The 19,972-nt window shown below is 34.3% G+C and overlaps 1 long non-coding RNA gene across 1 annotated transcript in view; it reads left to right on the top strand.

Moving 5' to 3' along the window:
* Window positions 1–19,684, top strand: part of LOC105468261 (uncharacterized) — a 110,623-nt gene extending 90,939 nt beyond the window's left edge. Inside the window, exons 9-10 of the long non-coding RNA XR_011609913.1 lie at window positions 15,474–15,769; window positions 19,344–19,684. This is a non-coding gene — a long non-coding RNA (uncharacterized lncRNA). The remainder of the gene's footprint in view (window positions 1–15,473; window positions 15,770–19,343) is intronic.
* Window positions 19,685–19,972: the final 288 nt, after the last annotated feature.

The raw sequence follows: 19,972 nt of genomic DNA, 5'->3' as shown, positions 1-19,972 counted from the left end.
ATGGTGATGTACTGATGGGGTTTTGGTGTAGGTGTCCTTCCTGTTTGATAGTTTTCCTTCTAACAGTCAGGACCCTCAGCTGTAGGTCTGTTGGAGATTGCTTGAGGTCCACTCCAGACCCTGTTTGCCTGGGTATCAGCAGCAGAGGCTGCAGAAGATAGAATATTTCTGAACAGCGAGTGTACCTGTCTGATTCTTGCTTTGGAAGCTTCCTCTCAGGGGTGTACTCCACCCTGTGAGGTGTGGGGTATCAGACTGCCCCTAGTGGGGGATGTCTCCCAGTTAGGCTGCTCAGGGGTCAGGGACCCACTTGAGCAGGGAGTCTGTCCCTTCTCAGATCTCAACCTCCGTGTTGGGAGATCCACTGCTCTCTTCAAAGCTGTCAGACAGAGTCGTTTGCGTCTGCAGAGTTTTCTGCTGCTTTTGTTGTTGTATAGTTGTGCCCTGTCCCCAGAGGTGGAGTCTACAGAGACAGGCAGGTTTCCTTGAGCTGCTGTGAACTCCACCCAGTTCGAGCTTCCCAGTGGCTATGTTTACCTACTTAAGCCTCGGCAATGGCGGGCGCCCCTCCCCCAGCCTCGCTGTTGCCTTGCTGGTAGATCACAGTCTGCTGTGCTAGCAATGAGGGAGGCTCCGTGGGTGTGGGCCCTCCCGGCCAGGCGTGGGATATGATCTCCTGGTGTGCCTGTTTGCTTAAAGCGCAGTATTGGGGTGGGAGTTACCTGATTTTCCAGGTGTTGTGTGTCTCAGTTCCCCTGGCTAGGAAAAGGGATTCCCTTCCCCCTTGCGCTTCCCAGGTGAGGCAATGCCTCGCCCTGCTTCAGCTCTGGCTGGTCGGGCTGCAGCAGCTGACCAGCACCGATCGTCCGTCACTCCCCAGTGAGATGAACCCAGTACCTCAGTTGAAAATGCAGAAATCACCGGTCTTCTGTGTCGCTCGCGCTGGGAGTTGGAGACTGGAGCTGTTCCTATTCGGCCATCTTGCTCCGCCCCTAAATTCAAGTCTTCCTTACTTTTCCTTAAGGTCAAAGCAGATTTGAATTTAAAATAGATTTGTTAGGTATTATGTAGGATTTCTAAATATTTATGGCAGGTAAATATTTAGATTTCTTTAATCCACCATCTTACAATAACCACAAAATATTCTATAACTCAATCTCTTTAAGCAGTTCAGAAAAGTTTTCTACTCAATTCACATTAAGAGACAATTCACAGTTTAAATCTACAGAAGAAAAGGAAACAATAGTTGTAATAAATCATGATTTTAAAACTCTACCTACAGACTTTGAAAAATATTTTATTTTTTAATCACTTCACGTAAATATAAATGCCTAGCTCAGTCCTTGGCAACTGCAGACAATAAGCACTTACTGAACAAAAGAAAAAGAATACCATAGGTATATTCCCCATGACCCTAGAGGTTAAAATAATTATGCTGATTATGTGGCTGTTACAACTGTAAATGCTTGATGAAAATATTCTGTTCCACTTATTATTTATTAAACAATGTCTTCTTCCTCCCATACATATGGGCATCATGCTGTAATTCTTAAAATTTATATGCACAAGCTGCCATTGCACGTCCAGGAAGAAACTTCCATGAAGAACTTCCTATTAGTTAAGTACAATATGGCCAACTTCTATCCTGTAAGGCATTCCCTTTAAATATAAATTAGTGCCCATGATTTCATCATTGTGTCAAGTTGCAGATAATGTTCAGAAGATACAGAAAGACCTACTTATAGGAAACAGAAGTCACTATGACAAAAAAAAAGTGTTGTCATATTATAATCATACTGCTTAGTTAAATAGAGTGGATAATGCAGGGGAAAATCTCTATTTGAAACCAATGTTACTTCCTGTCATAAAACATTCTGGTTCTGAAATGTGTTATTTTGATTTTTTTCTTAAAAGTAATTCACTTGCCTGAATGAAATCCAGTGATATGTTTATGGATATTGCTTTATTTGTGCTTCTAAATCTATTATAAAAAATAAAGTTAGAAAATAACTCTTCATATGTGGAAAAGTTGAACATAAGTTTTAATGTGACTGAAACGTATTTTCTCTTTAAAAAACTTAGAAAAACTACTTAAGAAATGTTAAAAAGGTAATGGAGCACATTAACTCACATCATTCACTCTATAATTTCGGGGATTCAAAATGGGTCATTAACTATAATTTGACAATGCCATTCTGAGTGGGAAAAACAGAAATGTTATTAGAAAGCTTGATACTGTATTCTATTTGAAAATGTATAGTTATCATGCTAATACAAGCATTTAAAAGGGTTTTTCCTTTGACTGTGAAATGTAATTATATATGGTATCCTTCATAAAAAAAGTTCAGTGAGACCTACTAGGCAATTGGTACTTTTAGTTCAGTACAATTCATCTGTAATATCAATTTTCTATTATTTGAAATTATATTATTAATTGAAAGTTCCAGATATTCAGTTGCAATTTCCTTAGGAAAAGAAAATACTGGTGTTTTTAAAGACTTCTACCAAGTGTTTAATTCAAAATAAAGTTTTTCTTTTTAGCTATAGTAAAGTCTGTTGTATCACAACTCATTAAAACCCCATTTTTGGGCATAAATAATGATAAAAAGTGATAACATGTAAAAACCAATTTATTATTATTTAAATATGTAGTTCAGTCCAATAAAACTACTTTCAACGTGACAGCTCTGCATCCATCATTCTGGAGGGTATGTGGTGGTATTTCATTGTTTTAATTTGCATTTCTGTATCATGAGATTGAACACCCTTTCATATATTTATTAGTTATTTGAATATTTTCTTTTGTGACATACCTATTCAAAGTTTCACTCTGTTTTTTATACATTTTTTAAAAAGTGTATATACTGTTTTTTAAAAATTTTTTTTAATTTTTTTTTTTTTTTTTTGAGACGGAGTCTCGCTCTGTCGCCCAGGCTGGAGTGCAGTGGCGCGATCTCTGCTCACTGCAAGCTCTGCCTCCTGGGTTAATGCCATTCTCCTGCCTCAGCCTCCCTAGCAGCTGGGACTACAGGTGCCTGCCACCGCGCCCGGCTAATTTTTTTGCATTTTCAGTAGAGACGGGGTTTCACCGTGTCCGCCAGGATGTTCTCGATCTTCTCCTGATCTCATGATCCGCCCACCTCGGCCTCCCAAAGTGCTGGGATTACAGGCGTGAGGCACCGCGTCCGGCCTGTAGATACATATTTTTAAAAAACATATTTGTATATACATTTTTTTCAGAATATGTTATTTATGCCTTGCATGATGTATGAATGTCTTTTCAAAGTTTGTAGGTAGCCCCTTCATTCTCCATGCTAATTCTTGATTACTTAAAATTTTATTTATTTTTTAAAAATAACTTTCTTTGTGGTCTATTTGGAAAGCAGTCTTTGTCTACCCTACTTGGGAAAATATTCTTCTCTGTAACCATCTAGAAGTATTATTAGTATGTTGTAGGTGCTCTGAAATATACTAATGGGATATATGGGAAGCAATAAGGATCTCACTATTGTATCATTCATCAAGTTCAGAAGCCCCCAGGTTAACTTTCTTCTTCCTACAGTCCATCATAGTCTTCCTATACTTGTTTGTTGATTATGTCCAGGGTGTTTTAGTTATGCATGGGAGACACATGGAAGGAACAATTTGTCTTGCTAGAACTAGAAATCCTTCAGTATTCCTTAAAATGTTTTTGTTTTGTTTTTCTGATTTATTTGTACCTATGTCACTGAAATATTGAGAGTTATATTTCTTATAAGAGTCGTGTTTTGCTAGTATTCCTTTCTTAATGATATTTATCTCAATATGTGAGTATTTTCTTACATTGAACGTAGTTGCTAAGTAGTAGAATCAGTATACCTGCTTTCTTAGGTTCTGCTGTGATGCATATCAATTTTAGAATTAATTTGCTTGTGATGAATGCAATATGCTAAATGTTGGCATTCACATTTGGTTGGAATTCAAATGATTTATTTTATTTTAATATAAAGAGATGCAATTAAATGAACATCTATAGTGTGGTGTGAACATTTTGTAAAATAAATCTATATATTTTCCGTAAGAGAGCTACCAATTATTTCTTTTATTTCTACAAAATGTAATCCTGGAAGTCTGTACTTAACTATGGGAGATATCTCATAGATAGGGGAACCTCACCTACTAACAAGCTGAATTATTGAGAGCAGAACAATACTGAGAACAGATGTTTCAGTATTCATTTTTAAAAACCTTACCATTTCACTTCCATCTGGTCAAAAAAAGGCCACTGAGGACTTAGCCATTGTTTCTCTCCAGGGAAAGTAGCCACTAAGTATAGAGAATTAGTTAATAAAATGCCATATCACTCAATAATAGAAAATCAGGTTAATTTTATTAAGAGATAAAAAGCCATTTAATTATGTAATATATCAATGGTAAATGTCATACAGAATATATTTTATGAAGTGAACACTTTTTATTAATAAAATTCCTGCATGTTAATTCTCAATGCTGGATAATGTTGCTTGACTGCAGTGCCATCTGTTTTCAGATCAATGTACTATAATTGACTGATGGGAATTTTAAAACAGAAAATCCAGCTGTTCTACATTTGTCCTCTTTGACCAAAAGATAAATTATCATATTACACAGCTCCATAATTACTTTCATTTCCACTAGAGTGTGACCTTGTAGATAGTGGTGTCTTCAGTAATCAGATGACACAAAATTGTGTTTATGGAAACTTCATGTTAATAATAGGGTATCACACTACAAAGAAAACAGTGGCACAAATTTAAATCTAAAAGCAGTCCAATTTTAGATCAGTCAAGACTGCTAGAGTCATTAACAACATTTAATACCTGAAATTAATTTGACAGCAAGGGAGGTTTCACCTGCCTTGATGGCAGCATATGCAGTTTACTAAGTATGCCTATAGGACATGTCTCATGTTCGGTTTTTACCAATATTTATATTAAGCATATGGTATGTTTAAAACTACATGGGAAGTGATTCTTTTTGTCTTCATGAGTACAGTGTATGATTCTTTGAAATAATTTAGATACAAGTAACAAAAGATTTATTTTACTTGATTCATTTACCTATCTGTATACTCAGAATAATATTATATTTGCATTTTTGATATCTCCCTAGATGTGTTATTATTGACTAATTTGAAATTTCAGCTATACGTTTTTAGATTATTTAGATGATAAAATTAGGCACAGTTCAGGATAATACCTCCATGGCAGTATTTTTCCAACAAAGTATACATGCTACTATTAGCAACAAGTACTGCATAATAATATGCTTATATATATAATGACAAAGTGTAAAAAGCAAGTCCATACCATATGAAGTCATACTTTATCCCTGTTCTTTAATTTTTATTTTAATGCACAGAGACTATCAAATATATTAAAACAATTTCAAAGTTTTTTAAGACAATGCTAATGTTAACATTTTGTATATAAGTGGTTATTTTTGTTATAATAATGAATATGTACAGAAATATTAGACCACTATAATTTTATATTTGTCATACTTTAATAGGCTTTTTAGTTACACAATTATATTAATACCTTGTAATTATAAAATATCAATAACAAATATAACACATCTTTGCATCTGAAACTGGAAACAACTATATAAAAATGTGATGCATGTTCTGGTTGATGTAAATATTTATAAACATATAGCACAAAAATATTTTTGAAAGGCCTGCTTTTTCCACTCAACAATATAAGATGGCATTTAGCAATTCTAAATGCTTTTGTACAATGTAATTTACTTCTTTATTCAACAAACATTTATTAAGCACTTCTAAAAAACTAGCTTAGGTATAGGGGGTGCGCTTGTATATAAAACAGTAGACTATGTGTCTCCATTCATGGACCTTATGTTATAATGAGAAGAAACACAGGATACAAATAAATATATAAAGTATCATGTCACGATAAGTGTTGGGAAGAAAAATAAATCCGTAGAAGATGGATACATTTAAGTGGAATGTGTGAGTACATATAGTGTGGTCGCAGAGGAACAATTATATTAGGCACAGTTGAGCAGAGACTTAAGTGAAGTAAGAGGAGGTGAATAAAGCACACAATGGGCAAAAGCATTCCAGGAATAGGCAGTTTTAGTGCTAAGGATCTCAGAGTGTCTTAACTGTTTGCATAGCAAGTGTTACTGAAACACCAGGGTAAAGTCTAGGTCCTGTTGCTTACCACAGAGAAAGCCAATCACTAAAACAAATATTTCCAAGGAAGAAGGCTTTATTTGGGTCCCTCAGCTGAGAAAGTGGGAAGTCAGTCTCAATTCCATCTCCTCAACCTACTAAATGTAGGGGTTTATATAGCAAGGAAGAAATGTAACTATATGTGAAAACACAGGAATTTTGGAGCGGTAAGGAAGTGGAGGTGGTCAATAGGAAGCAGGAGGTTGAATAGGCAATCATGATGGGTGAAGAGTATGGCATCTCATTGTCCAAATGTGGTGATCTGCTAAGTTTCAGTTCCTTGATACTATCTGGGATGACTGATGGTTGGTTTCCTGAGAAAGAAACTGAGATAAAACAAATTTGAGTTTCTCAAGTTTCAAGACTGGGAGGGTCAATTGTTTTGTGTCATCAAAAGAAGCCATAAACATCAGTTCTATGAGACAATTATGCTGGTTTTACAAGACCAGGATAGCAAGACAAAGTGATCCAGTGGAATAAGGGAGATGATGCGTTCATCAAAATATCACTGGGCTAAATCATGTAGCAACTGATATATCAAAAGGACTTTTGATTTTATTATAAGTGACACTTTAAGCATTGGAGGCATTGGAACAGAGGAATGCAATAATCAGAATTTTTTAAACAAAAGTACTCTGGGTTGAGAGTAGTAGATTAAGAATAAACCTATAAAGAGGTAAGAAGATAGTTAAGAAAACTAATCATGAGGATATTGCAATAGTTTTGGCAAGTTATAAGGTCCAATTAGGGATCATAGTGATTTGGAACAGAGTGATAGTGGTGAAGAAACTAAAAATTTTCATATTCTAGGGTTTTTTTTTTTCAATGGTAGAAAAATAAATTTGATGATGAGTTGTAGTGAATAAAGGACAGGGAAGAATGAAAGGTAACTTCCAGGTTGGAGGGCTTGAGAAATTCATATATCTGTTATTCAGCTGCAATTTAATTCCAACTGCATAAGTAGATAAAGTAACTATGTTTATAGAGATGAAAGACATAAGTCTTGAACTAAAGAAGCTTGTAATCTACTCAAGAGATCAAAATACAGCAAAATACCCTGTGTGTGTTTATTCAATTGGATAAAACTGACACAAAAATGTTTTTAATCTCTGATAGAAGCATGTACAAAGAGATGAAATTAAACAAATAGTGGAGAAATCTACCCTAAATTGTAATGAGAAGGTGGGGTGTATTTGTTTCGTATTGTCGCTGCAGCAAATTACAACAAACTTAATGACTTAAACAGCACAAACATATTAGCTCTAGAAGTTTTGTTTCTTATTGTATATTTTATATCTGTATTTTACTTCTTTAACATATGGAATTCAGTTATCATAAATCTTTTAATGTACTGATATGCTAATTCTAATATATGTGCCATTCTAAGCCAATTTCAACGGAATGATATTTCTATTAGTTATGAGTTGTATTTTCTACTTCTTTGCATCCTTGATAATTTTAACTGGATGCCAAACACTGAATTTTACCTTGAGGATTGCTGGATATTTTTGTTTGTAACTATTCTTGAGTTTTGTTTGGGGATGGAATCACTTACTTGACCAGAGTTTGGTTTTGTTAGGTGTGCCTGGAACGTTATTCCTTGTAAAGCTAATTCTCTTCCACATTGGCAGCAGTACCCTTCTTTGCACTTGATCACATTCTCTGAGAATCATGTTGTTGTCCTGTTAGCCTGAAGTTAACAGACACTGATCCCAGCTCTGTGGGGCAGATGGGCATGGTTAACTTTAAAACTTTTCAATAGCTTTCCCTGACTTCTTTTAGATTTTGAATACTCATAAACTAATTATACTCAGCTAAATACTTAAGGGAGCCCTTTCCAAATCTCCAGAGCCCTTTTTCCATGTCGTTCTATCTTTGCCAGTACTCTCTTTTACAGTTCTGCTCACATAGTTTTTATTTTTGCCTCCTCCACTTAGAGAGTCTGCATTGCTCTTCCCTAGTTTTCTCTCATGCTTCACTGTCACAGACCATTCTCAAGGAACTGGCTGGGGCAATAACAGGGTTTTCCCTCTCTTAAAATAATTCAAGGGTGGAGTCAACATGGTCAACTAGAAGCATCAGTGTTCACAGGCTCCCATCAAAAAAACGAAAACAAAAACAAAACCAAAACCAAAAACATAATAAGCATGTGAATCCTTAACCAGCGACCAAGATATCCAGGTTCTCTCATCAGAACTGACTAGGAGGCTGGTGTGACCCGCTGAGAGAAGGAAGAACAGTGTGGTGCAGTAGCCCACCTGAGAGCACACAGGGCAGGGAAGCCCCCTCCCCCAGAAAAGGGAGGTGGTGAGTGAGGATGCCACCCAGCACGGGAAACCGTACTTTTTCCACAGAACCGTGCAACCCACCTGGGGTTGGGGTGCTACGCCCTGGTGGTGGCGTGGGTTCACGAGTGGGATCTTCTGATCCATGGGTTGCATGGTTCCGTGGAAAAAGCAGTTTCCCCAGCTTAGTAGCACCCTCACTTACTGCCTCCCTTGGCTGGGGGTAGGGGGGTACCCCTTCCTCTTGTGACTCTCAGGTGGGCTGCCACATCACACTGCTCTTCCTTCTCTCCATGGGTCATAGCAGCCTTCCGGTCAATTTTGATGAGAGAACCTGGATACCTTGGTTGCTGGTGAAGATTTACATGCTTATTATGGTTTTCTCATTGGGAGCCTCTGAATGCCATGACTTCTAGTTGGCCATCTTTGACATAATATTCTTTTCTTGTTTGTTGTTTTCACTCATTTGTTCCTGTTGCCTACTATTTTGCTCTTCTTTGCGTTAACATTCACTGTAATGTCTTGGTGTTTTTTAACAATATCATTAGAAATATTGTTCGGAAATGTACAGAAGCTATTACTTACCCAAATAGATTTCTATTCTATACTTTCTCCTTCATCTTCAAGGATATTATTGTATTTCAAGAACTTGCCATTTATCACCTGGATTATTACAATAGTCTCTCAATCCACTCTTTCTTTAACGTACAACAGAAAGCTTTTTTAGCTTTTAGCAACAAAAAAAATGACTTTTGCAAAGTGCCCAAAATTATTACTCTAACTCTCTGACATAATCATGTCACCTTTTCCATTTAAAACTTTAGTAGTTTCTCCCCAGCAAGATAGTGTATATAACCCTAAAAAAATATAGCTCTAACAAGCTCTTCAATGTTCATATGTTAGTAATATTCATCGTCCATTCATAATGAAGATTTAAGTTTTAGAGAAGTTTCATTTTACCATATACCTGCCCAAATTCTTATCTTCTGCCCACTGCTTGGTTATTTTTTCCTATGCATCGTTAAAAACAAAAACAGATGAAAAATGTAATTTCATCTGTCAAATATTATGCAGAATAATTTAGTTCTTCTATGCAATTATATGAGACATTTTCTTACTCTATTACATCCTTTTATAAATTTCAAAATCTAGTACAATATCTAGTTTGTCTACCTCTAATATTGTTTGCCCCTCAAAAGCAGAGAAAATATTATGTTTATTATTGGTCGGATAAAGCCTCGTATACTATCTAAAACTGGAAGCTTTCAATACATGTAACTTGCTTACATTTTTAAAATTAAATAGTCATTTACTTATCAAAAGATCTCTAGGTGAGATATTTTATACTAGCAGAATTATTTAGAAGCCAAGATAGCCTAGATTTCCTCCAATCTGAGGCACCATCACCTTACAATAAAGTTTTTGGAAGAAAGAAACAAAAAGACAAAATTTATAAAACTCCAAATAATTACATATATTTATAGCTTTGTAACCGACACATCTATTTTTATCATTGATTTTTCCCAAGGTGTACAATAATCAAACTCAAAGTCAAGGACAAAGAGATGATATTGAAAGCAGCAAGATAAAAGAATCAACTAACATATGAAAGAATCCCAGTTCACCTGGAAACAAGTTCTCAATGGAAACCTACAGGCCATGAGGGAGTTTGTGATGGCTGGGTCAAATGGTATTTTTGGTTCTAGATCCTTGAGGAATTGCCACACTGTCTTCCACAATGGTTGAACTAATTTACACTCCCACCAACAGTGTAGAAGCGTTCCTATTTTTTCGCATCCTTGCCAACATCTGTTCTTCTATTTTCTAAAAGAATTTGTATAGATTAGTATTGGTTTTTTATTTAATATTACATAGAATTTGCATGTGAATTCCTCAAGGCTTAAAGTTTTCTTTGTGAGAAATTTTTTGTTTACAAATTCAGTTCTTCTAAATATAAGTCTATTAAGACTTTCTGTTTCCTTTTGAGGTATATTTGATAACATTTCTCTTTCAAGGCATTTTTCCACTTTATCTAACTTTTCAAATCCTTGGGAGTAAAATTCTAATACATATACCTGTATTTGTATATACACATTCCTTTTTTAAAATTTCTATTATCTGTGGAATAAGTATTTATGTAGTATTTTTCTCTTCTTACCTATACAATATGTAGTGGTGACCCCTTTCTCATTTCTGATATAGATAATTTGTGTTCTCCCTCTTTCTCTCTGAGTCTACATATAGGTTTATCAATTCTACTGACTTTAACAAAACATCTTTTTAAGTGTTTTATTCATATTGTCTTCTTTTTTCATTTAATTTATTTTCACTCCTATCTATTCTTTCTTTCTACATATTTTGATAATATTTTTACCTTTTTTTAGCTTCTAATGATTGAAGCCTGTATTCTTGATTTTAAATATTTCTTTCTTAATATACATCTTTAAAGCTATACATTTTCTTCTAAGTATAGATTTCTATTTCCCCCCAAAATTGGTAAGTTGTGCTTTCATTATTATTGAAATTTAAGTATTTTTAAATATCCTTTGTAACTTCTTTAACACATTAGCTGTTTAGAATTAAGTTGTTTCACTTCTGGATATTCACTGCTTTTGGAGATGCTTTATTGATGTTATTTTAATCTATTTACACTCTGATCACACAGTATATGTTTGAGATTTTAATCTACTGAAATATTTTTTCTTTATGTCAATTTTACAAGAAAATTTAGAATATGTGTTATTCAATAAGTATGAAAAGGAATTGAGTTAAAGGAATTGAGTTATATTTATTCAGTGAAACAATTTCCACCAAGCCTACTCAGAAAAATTGAGTGGTGTCAGTTTAATGGTTTACTATGCTCTGTATTTTATGTAGTAAGGAAGGTCACTTTCTGCCAGGCCAAGAAACTTAACAGTTTTGTGGGACCTCAGAGAGAGGGAGATATGCAGCCTTATTTATAAGTAGTATAAGTGAAATCTGGTGGAGACAGTCTTGTTGGGTTAGACTTCTTAATCTCAAAAGAAAAAGAAAAAGAGCAAAGAATGATAGTAATAATACAAAAAAGATCTCTGGTGTGAGACAAGTTATCTAAAATACCTCCCTATATCACTTTTAAAATTCCTAAGAGAAGTTAATTCTTTGGCCTTAGTAGTTGCTAAACTCTATAAAGACAGAAAGGCATGCATATGTTAAAACCTCTTGTTGCAAATTCAACAGCCCTTCATGCTAAAAATGCTCAATAAATTCGGTATTGATGGAACGTACCTCAAAATAATAAGAGCTATTTATGACAAACCCACAGCCAATATCATACTGAATGGGCAAAAACTGAAAAAATTCCCTTTGAAAACTGGCACAAGACAGGGATGCCCTCTCTCACCACTCCTATTCAACATAGTGTTGGAAGTTCTGGCTAGGGCAATTAGGCAAGAGAAAGAAATCAAGGGTATTCAGTTAGGAAAAGAAGAAGTCAAATTGTCCCTGTTTGCAGATGACATGATTGTATATTTAGAAAACCCCATCATCTCAGCCCAAAATCTCCTTAAGCTGATAAGCAACTTCAGCAAAGTCTCAGGATACAAAATTAATGTGCAAAAATCACAAGCATTCTTATACACCAGTAACAGACAAACAGAGAGCCAAATCATGAATGAACTTCCATTCACAATTGCTTCAAAGAGAATAAAATACCTAGGAATCCAACTAACAGGGATGTAAAGGACCTCTTCAAGGAGAACTACAAACCACTGCTCAGTGAAATAAAAGAGGACACAAACAAATGGAAGAACATACCATGCTCATGGATAGGAAGAATCAATATCGTGAAAATGGCCATACTGCCCAAGGTTATTTATAGATTCAATGCCATCCCCATCAAGCTACCAATGAGTTTCTTCACAGAATTGGAAAAAAACTGCTTTAAAATTCATATGGAACCAAAAAAGAGCCCGCATCTCCAAGACAATCCTAAGTCAAAAGAGCAAAGCTGGAGGCATCATGCTACCTGACTTCAAACTATACTACAAGGCTACAGTAACCAAAACAGCATGGTACTGGTACCAAAACAGAGATATAGACCAATGGAACAGAACAGAGTCCTCAGAAATAATACCACACATCTACAGCTATCTGATCTTTGACAAACCTGAGAGAAACAAGAAATGGGGAAAGGATTCCCTTTTTAATAAATGGTGCTGGGAAAATTGGCTAGCCATAAGTAGAAAGCTGAAACTGGATCCTTTCCTTACTCCTTATACGAAAATTAATTCAAGATGGATTAGAGACTTAAATGTTAGACCTAATACCATAAAAGCCCTAGAGGAAAACCGAGGTAGTACCATTCAGGACATAGGCATGGGCAAAGACTTCATGTCTAAAACACCAAAAGCAACAGCAGCAAAAGCCAAAATTGACAAATGGGATCTAATTAAACTAAAAAGCTTCTGCACAGCAAAGGAAACTACCATCTGAGTGAACAGGCAACCTACAGAATGAGAGAAAATTTTTGCAATCTACTCATCTGACAAAGGGCTAATATCCAGAACCTACAAAGAACTCAAACAAATTTACAAGAAAAAAACAAACAACCCCATCAAAAAGTGGGCAAAGGATATGAACAGACATTTCTCCAAAGATGACATTCATACAGCCAACAGACACATGAAAAAATGCTCATCATCACCTGCCATCAGAGAAATGCAAATCAAAACCACAATGAGATACCATCTCACACCAGTTAGAATGGCAATCATTAAAAAGTCAGGAAACAACAGGTGCTGGAGAGGATGTGGAGAAATAGGAACACTTTTACACTATTGGTGGGATTGTAAACTAGTTCAACCATTATGGAAAACAGTATGGCGATTACTCAAGGATCTAGAACTAGAAGTACCATTTGACCCTGCCATCCCATTTCTGGGGATATACCCAAAGGATTATAAATCATGCTGCTATAAAGACACATGCACACGTATGTTTATTGCGGCACTATTCACAATAGCAAAGACTTGGAATCAACCCAAATGTCCATCAGTGACAGACTGGATTAAGAAAATGTGGCACATATACACCATGGAATACTATGCAGCCATAAAAAAGGATGAGTTTGTGTCCTTTGTAGGGACATGGATGCAGCTGGAAACCATCATTCTTAGCAAACTATCACAAGAACAGAAAACCAAACACCGCATGTTCTCACTCACAGGTGGGAACTGAGCAATGAGATCACTTGGACTCGGGAAGGGGGACATCACACACCGGGGCCTATAATGGGGAGGGGAAGGGGGGAGGGATTGCATTGGGAGTTATACCTGATGTAAATGACGAGTTGATGGGTGCAGCACAGCAACATGGCACAAGTATACATATGTAACAAACCTGCACGTTATGCACATGTACCCTAGAACTTAAAGTATAATAATAATAATTTTAAAAAAGGAAAAAAAAAAACCTCTTGTTGCATCTCTTAAAAAAATAATAAAATATAGTTTTATTCTATTTGTTTATTCTATAACAGGAAATGCCTGTTTTAAACAGTTGTACCATTCATTCATCACTGTCACTCTTTTTTGTGCCCAAGAATAATCTTTGGAGATTATTTATGATCACAAGAACCACTGTTAGGAAAAAATGCTCAAAAATTGATAATAGAGAAAAAAATTACTGTGTGTTCCTTCAGAGTCTGGTAGGTATATCTAGCAGGCCTATCTATGATTATTTGAATCTTTTTAAGTGTGGATATCTTTGATTTACTCTTTAGTACCGATTAGTGCATTTTACAATGCTGTAGGGATAGATGTTATCTTGTAGAGAACTGGTATTTATGCAAATGGATTTTACTCGAAGAAAGCAAACTAATTTTTTCTTGTAGAGATATTAATAGTTTCTGGGCTTTGTCCAGTATAGTAGATTACAAGCTCAAATCTATGGTTTTCTTTTGAATTGTAAATTGGAAACCTTACTCAGATATTCTTTCCTTTAACTACTATGTATGCTTCCCTCAATTTATTTTCCTTTGAAGCAAATTTACCATCCTGCTTGTTTCCTTATTAGTTAGTTAATAAATTTTTTGGCAAAGTTTATTCTAAAAAAACAAAAAGTATGCTATTTGATAATCCTAAAACAAACTCAGAATAAAACAATAATGAATAGATTTTAGGCAAATGAAAAAAAGTTTAATTTTACTAGCTAATAAAGTATCAGAATAAGTTTTACTTCTTGAACATTGTGTTTAAAAGCAAACTTTTTTAAAAGAAAATACTTAATGTTAATAATTGCTATTTTGGATATCTTGTTTTAGATACTTATTTTCAATTGTTTTCTGTAGTTTCCAAATTTTCTATTATAAAAATCTGTTCTTTACATAATCAGAAAATGTTTTAAGTAAAATATAGGTGGAAAATGGCCTTTGGAACATAATGGAAGTTCTATTTATCTTTGAGAGTTTTTTCCTGTGATATTATATATTTATTTAAAAACAGTATAAAAGAATTTATCCGTTTCTTCTAGGTTTTCAAATTTGTTGGCATATAGTTCATACATTTAAAAAATAATTCTTTAAGGCCGGGGGCAGTGGCTCACATCTGTAATCCCAACACTTTGGGAGGCTAAGCAGGCGGATCACCTGAGGTCAAGAGTTTGAGACCAGCCTGGCCAATATGGAGAAACTCTGTCTCTACTAAACACGTGCGTGTGCACACACACACACACACACACACACACACACACTCTAACCAGGCATGGTGGCAGGAGCCTATAATCCCAGCTACTCAGGCTGAAGCAGGAGAATTGTTTGAACCCGGGAAGTGGAGGTTACAGTGAGCAGAGATCGCACCATTGCATTCCAGCCTGGGCAACAAAAGTGAAACTCCGCCTCGAATAATAATAATAATAATAATAATAATAATAATAATAATTCTTTAAAAAATAAAGAAGCAATGTAGAGAAGTAAGCTAAGTCTACTTCTTTTATAGGATTTACAAGGAAATCCTCCTATAAATACTAGTGACCAGACTTTTATTGAAGTTTTATTGTCATGATGGACAACTGGGAAACTTAAGAGTGAAGACGATTGATGAAAAGTTAAAGGAAGACACTCTCTGTGAAGATTTTATAGTTTCCAGTTTGATATTATGGAATACTTTAAGTAAATACTGTCTTAAATGGATTATCACAGTCAGCTACTTTATTATAGCCATGTGTTTGCATCGATGCCATTTTACAGACAAAGAGACTGCAGGTTCCAACCTGTGCTAAGAACATATAGCAAGTGAGTGGCCGATTAGTTTCCACACGTTTTACAAAAAAATTTACCTATTCTTATATAATGTTAATTTTCATTTGTCTTTGAATAAAATGGAAATACGTTTACAGTTACATCTGATTTCAAATGGAAGCTATATATTGCATGATTTCCGTACCATTTAGTTGCCTATCAAGTCTCTAGTGAAATCTAGGTTACTTATGAAATTTCTGTAAACAGTGGCTACCATCCCCACCTGGCTTTGGCAACCTGTTAGTTACATAAGGTAGGGCAGGGTGTGAAACCAGCTGTTTTGCTGCTGCTGTCAGGAGAGGCTTACCTAATCTGGAGAAGTATGACTTGAAGTGTTGATCTTAGTGGCAAGCAAACAGGAGGGCTACTGACCCTGCCAGCTAGGGTTGTTCCATTGGCTCAAACAATAGACCAAAGGACTAGCTGAGGAATTTAAGAGGCAGTTCTACGAGTGAGATAGGTGTAGAGAAATGGATAAGCCAAGCCCATATCCTGGGTTGATCAGAAACTGTGCATATGCGCAGAAGAGACTTGAGGAGACGCAAGCAGCCCACTCATTTTGGGTCAACAGAGGCTGTGTGTACGAAGATGTGACGGAGCTCTATGAGAAACAAAAGCTCATGGAAAATTGAAAATGACCTATAAATATTTTCTCCAAATTATTTAGAGTGAAATATTTTTATGATGTGTATGGCTATTCCAATATTGGGTTGAGAATATTTTGCCTCCCCAACAGGTGACATGTGGAATGATTGACTATGAAACAGCCAATCCTTACTAAGAAGTTACCTGTTTTTCCTTGACTTGAAATAAAAGTGATATGTGTGACTAATTAATTATATATAACAAAAATGTATTCATTCTATATTAAAATAATTGTAATCCATACAAAAACGTTAGTTTCACTTACTTAGCTTTAACTTTTTGTGTTACATTTTAAACATTTATGGAAGAATGACATTTTCCTTGGTAGATAGCCCCAAAACTGCTGCTCACAATGTCTTCATTAACTCTGACAAGAGAGGAAATGCCTGTTGTAAATAGTTGTACCATTCAATCATTACTGTTTTGAGTATCTATTTTAAAGGTCATCTCTGATTTAAATTGAGGCTACAGATCACTGACTTTAAAGAACAAGTGGGACTGGAAGAACCCAGGAAGTGCCAAGAATCAGTAATAGAGAAAGTAGCCAATTACCACACTGGTTAGATCACAAGCAATTTGAAAATGAAAATAATGTATTTTGACATTTACAGTTGTGCTATTTTTCTAGAGCCCAGGAGAGTGCTTTCCCAATAATTCAGAATTAAAGTATAATTAGTGTAGTAGGAGCTATGCTATGTATGAGTAATAAAAATAGCTGTAAAGAAAAGGGAAATAGGCAAATAAGTCATCAAACTTGATAACAATGTAGAATTAGAACTAATACAGATATACATATGAAAATGGATAAATTATGGAAAAAATCTTATTCCAATTCTGAATTCAGTTTTGTCTTTCATTCAGTTTTGAATTTGTTTCATTCAGTTTTGTCCTTGATATACATCTGTACTTGACATTCATCTGTTTTTTTCCACTGAAAGGTTTTTCACTTTTACTCTTCCTGCACAATTTTTAACCTACCTTATAAGACTCAGCTCAAGGTAAAAAATGCAAAATTCAGAATAAAGCTGACTAAAGTAATAAAATGAACTTTTTACTATAACTTTCTAGTTCAAATAAAGTTTGATTTTTGACATAAAACAATGTATGAAGAGAAATCCAATATTAAAAAAATAAAAACAATGTATTAAAAACATCAGTATTAGAAAATTTATAGTTAATTGTTTAAAAATTTGAAGAACCATCCTCAGTCAGTAGATACATATGTAGATAATTTTTGATTTCTACAAAGATGAGAAAGTGAGTTGCTATATTTCATCATTTAAAATCCCTTGTAGAAAAGGAATGGTAGAATAACAACAATAAACTTAAACTGAAATTCAAAATCTGAATTAATGATATCAGGGTCAAAAGTTTGCAAAACTTTTGCAATAACTCATCTTGCATTGTCATTTAATATTTATTATTTCCTCACTTTTATACTTTTTTTTTCAAAGCACAATGAAGGCAATGCAGTTTAACTTTAGGAAAACTGTCAGTCTTATGAAATGATTACTTAAAAATGATTCAAATGTTGCTGAGATCTAAATGCAGAAATTTTACCACCTCATTATGTCTATTTGCATATGTAGGATAGGTGGATCTAAACCAATATCATGGGGTTATTTGATTTTCATTTCTGTTATGTAAATATTTTACCAGGATTTTTTAAAATAAGCTTCATTATTTTTGTATTTCAATATGAAATTACTGTGATAGCATATTAAAAATGATAAAATAGGAAAATAAAATTAAATACAACAGAAATGTAGTAGACAGTGAAAAATACTGTGACAAAAAACTAAATGCTTTTTTCCATAAACATACATTGCATAAGAGGAAAAATGACATATATTTTTCTTAATCTGGGTCAAATCATAGACTGCTACCATCAGCATATCACTTTCAATATTTGTCTGAATCATCATGGTGATTTCTCAACTAATTGTTTGTGAATGGTATGCCCTCCTGTGGCACACAGTTGAGGAACACTAGATGAATATTAACTATGATGTTTAAAAACTTGTAAGAGCAGAAGCAAGGTTTGTCAGTTTGTCAGCACACTAGTATAACAACCTTTCCTTCGTCAAGATGGATCAAATAATGAAATTTAGCAAGAAGTGCTGTACAAATCCCCAAACTGTCAACCATTTGTGCTGTGAGCTAATGAAAAAACATGTATGCTGATCTTGATATGCTTGGAAGAAGAAATGCCAAAAAAAATCACTGTTGCAATTACTCTCCTGTTAATGACAAACGGATCTTTGGTTTATAGATAACAAAATGTAGGCCAGAAAACTAAGGTAATTAGATGAATGTACTGGGGAAGGATTTAAGACTATACTTTGGATATGACTGTGTATTTTTAACTAAAAAGTTATGTTTATTGATAGGACAAGTATAAACAATATTTGAAGAGATTTATAAGGACTTTAAACTTCAACTAATATTATTGCTGTAATGTTTTGTCAGGTAGATTTTATCAAAGGAAATATGTAGACACTAGTCTTTAATTATGAGTCAAAAGCATTTCACCACATAGCAGAATATGCCAAATGGCATTATGTTAATCTGTCAGGGAGGCCTCAACAGTCATATATTGCACATATATAATGCAAACAGTAACCGTAATATAAATTTGTCATTAAATTTCCACAATATTTCTCCCATATTACAATGAAATAGGATCATGTCTTCTATGGAATCTACTTTGTATTATTATACTTTAAGTCTCCCATAATTTGTGTTATGTCACTAAACATTGAAAATCAAAATGTAGCTTTTGTGCGATTATTATCAACAATCTTACTTTACAAAGAATTTGCTGACATAGGATTTAATTATTTATGAGTGCAGTGTTGTTAGAACAATGCCTGTTTAAAAAAGGTTTTATGTAAAACTTTAAATTCATTTTTTGTCTTTTCAGATCCCATCAATTGTTTTTACTGCATTTATGAAGAGCTTTAGTGGTCTAAGTGATTTTGACTATTCTATTAAATCACTATACTTCTTAAAGATTGCAGTCCCTAATTCTTCTTCCACATCGGTTTTGTTGACCCTCATGGATGTCACCTCTCTTAGGTTCTATCCCATTTTCTCATTGGTTTACTTCCCTATTTTTCAAACGTGTATTTTAAAACAATTTCCTAATAAAGGTTATGCAGGTAATACATTTTTCAATCCCAGAAACTTTATTTCACCATCACACTTGAATGCTAATTTACCTCAGAATTCTAAGGTTAAAATAATTTTATTTTTTAAATTTAAGTGTTATTCAGAGAACCCTCTCCATATAAATGCACGTTTCCTCTAGTTGTGATTAATTTTCTCATATTTTCTATTTAAAATTTTATTTAACTCCATTTTCTTTATTCTCTTTTTTTGAATAGATCTTCTGTCTTTTAAATTTTCTTTCATAGTATATGTGCTTTTTGTGAATTCTGTGATATTTTAAAAAATTTTACACTCTGGACATTTATTTTTTGAACTTAAGCAACAATTAGTAATACTCAAATGTATTGTGTTCTATTTCTAGCTTATTATTATAGAATTCTG

The sequence above is a fragment of the Macaca nemestrina genome, chromosome 11 (genome assembly GCF_043159975.1).
Source record: "Macaca nemestrina isolate mMacNem1 chromosome 11, mMacNem.hap1, whole genome shotgun sequence".
In the NCBI taxonomy this organism is placed as follows: domain Eukaryota; kingdom Metazoa; phylum Chordata; class Mammalia; order Primates; family Cercopithecidae; genus Macaca; species Macaca nemestrina.
This window is presented reverse-complemented; position numbering and strand designations above follow the sequence as displayed.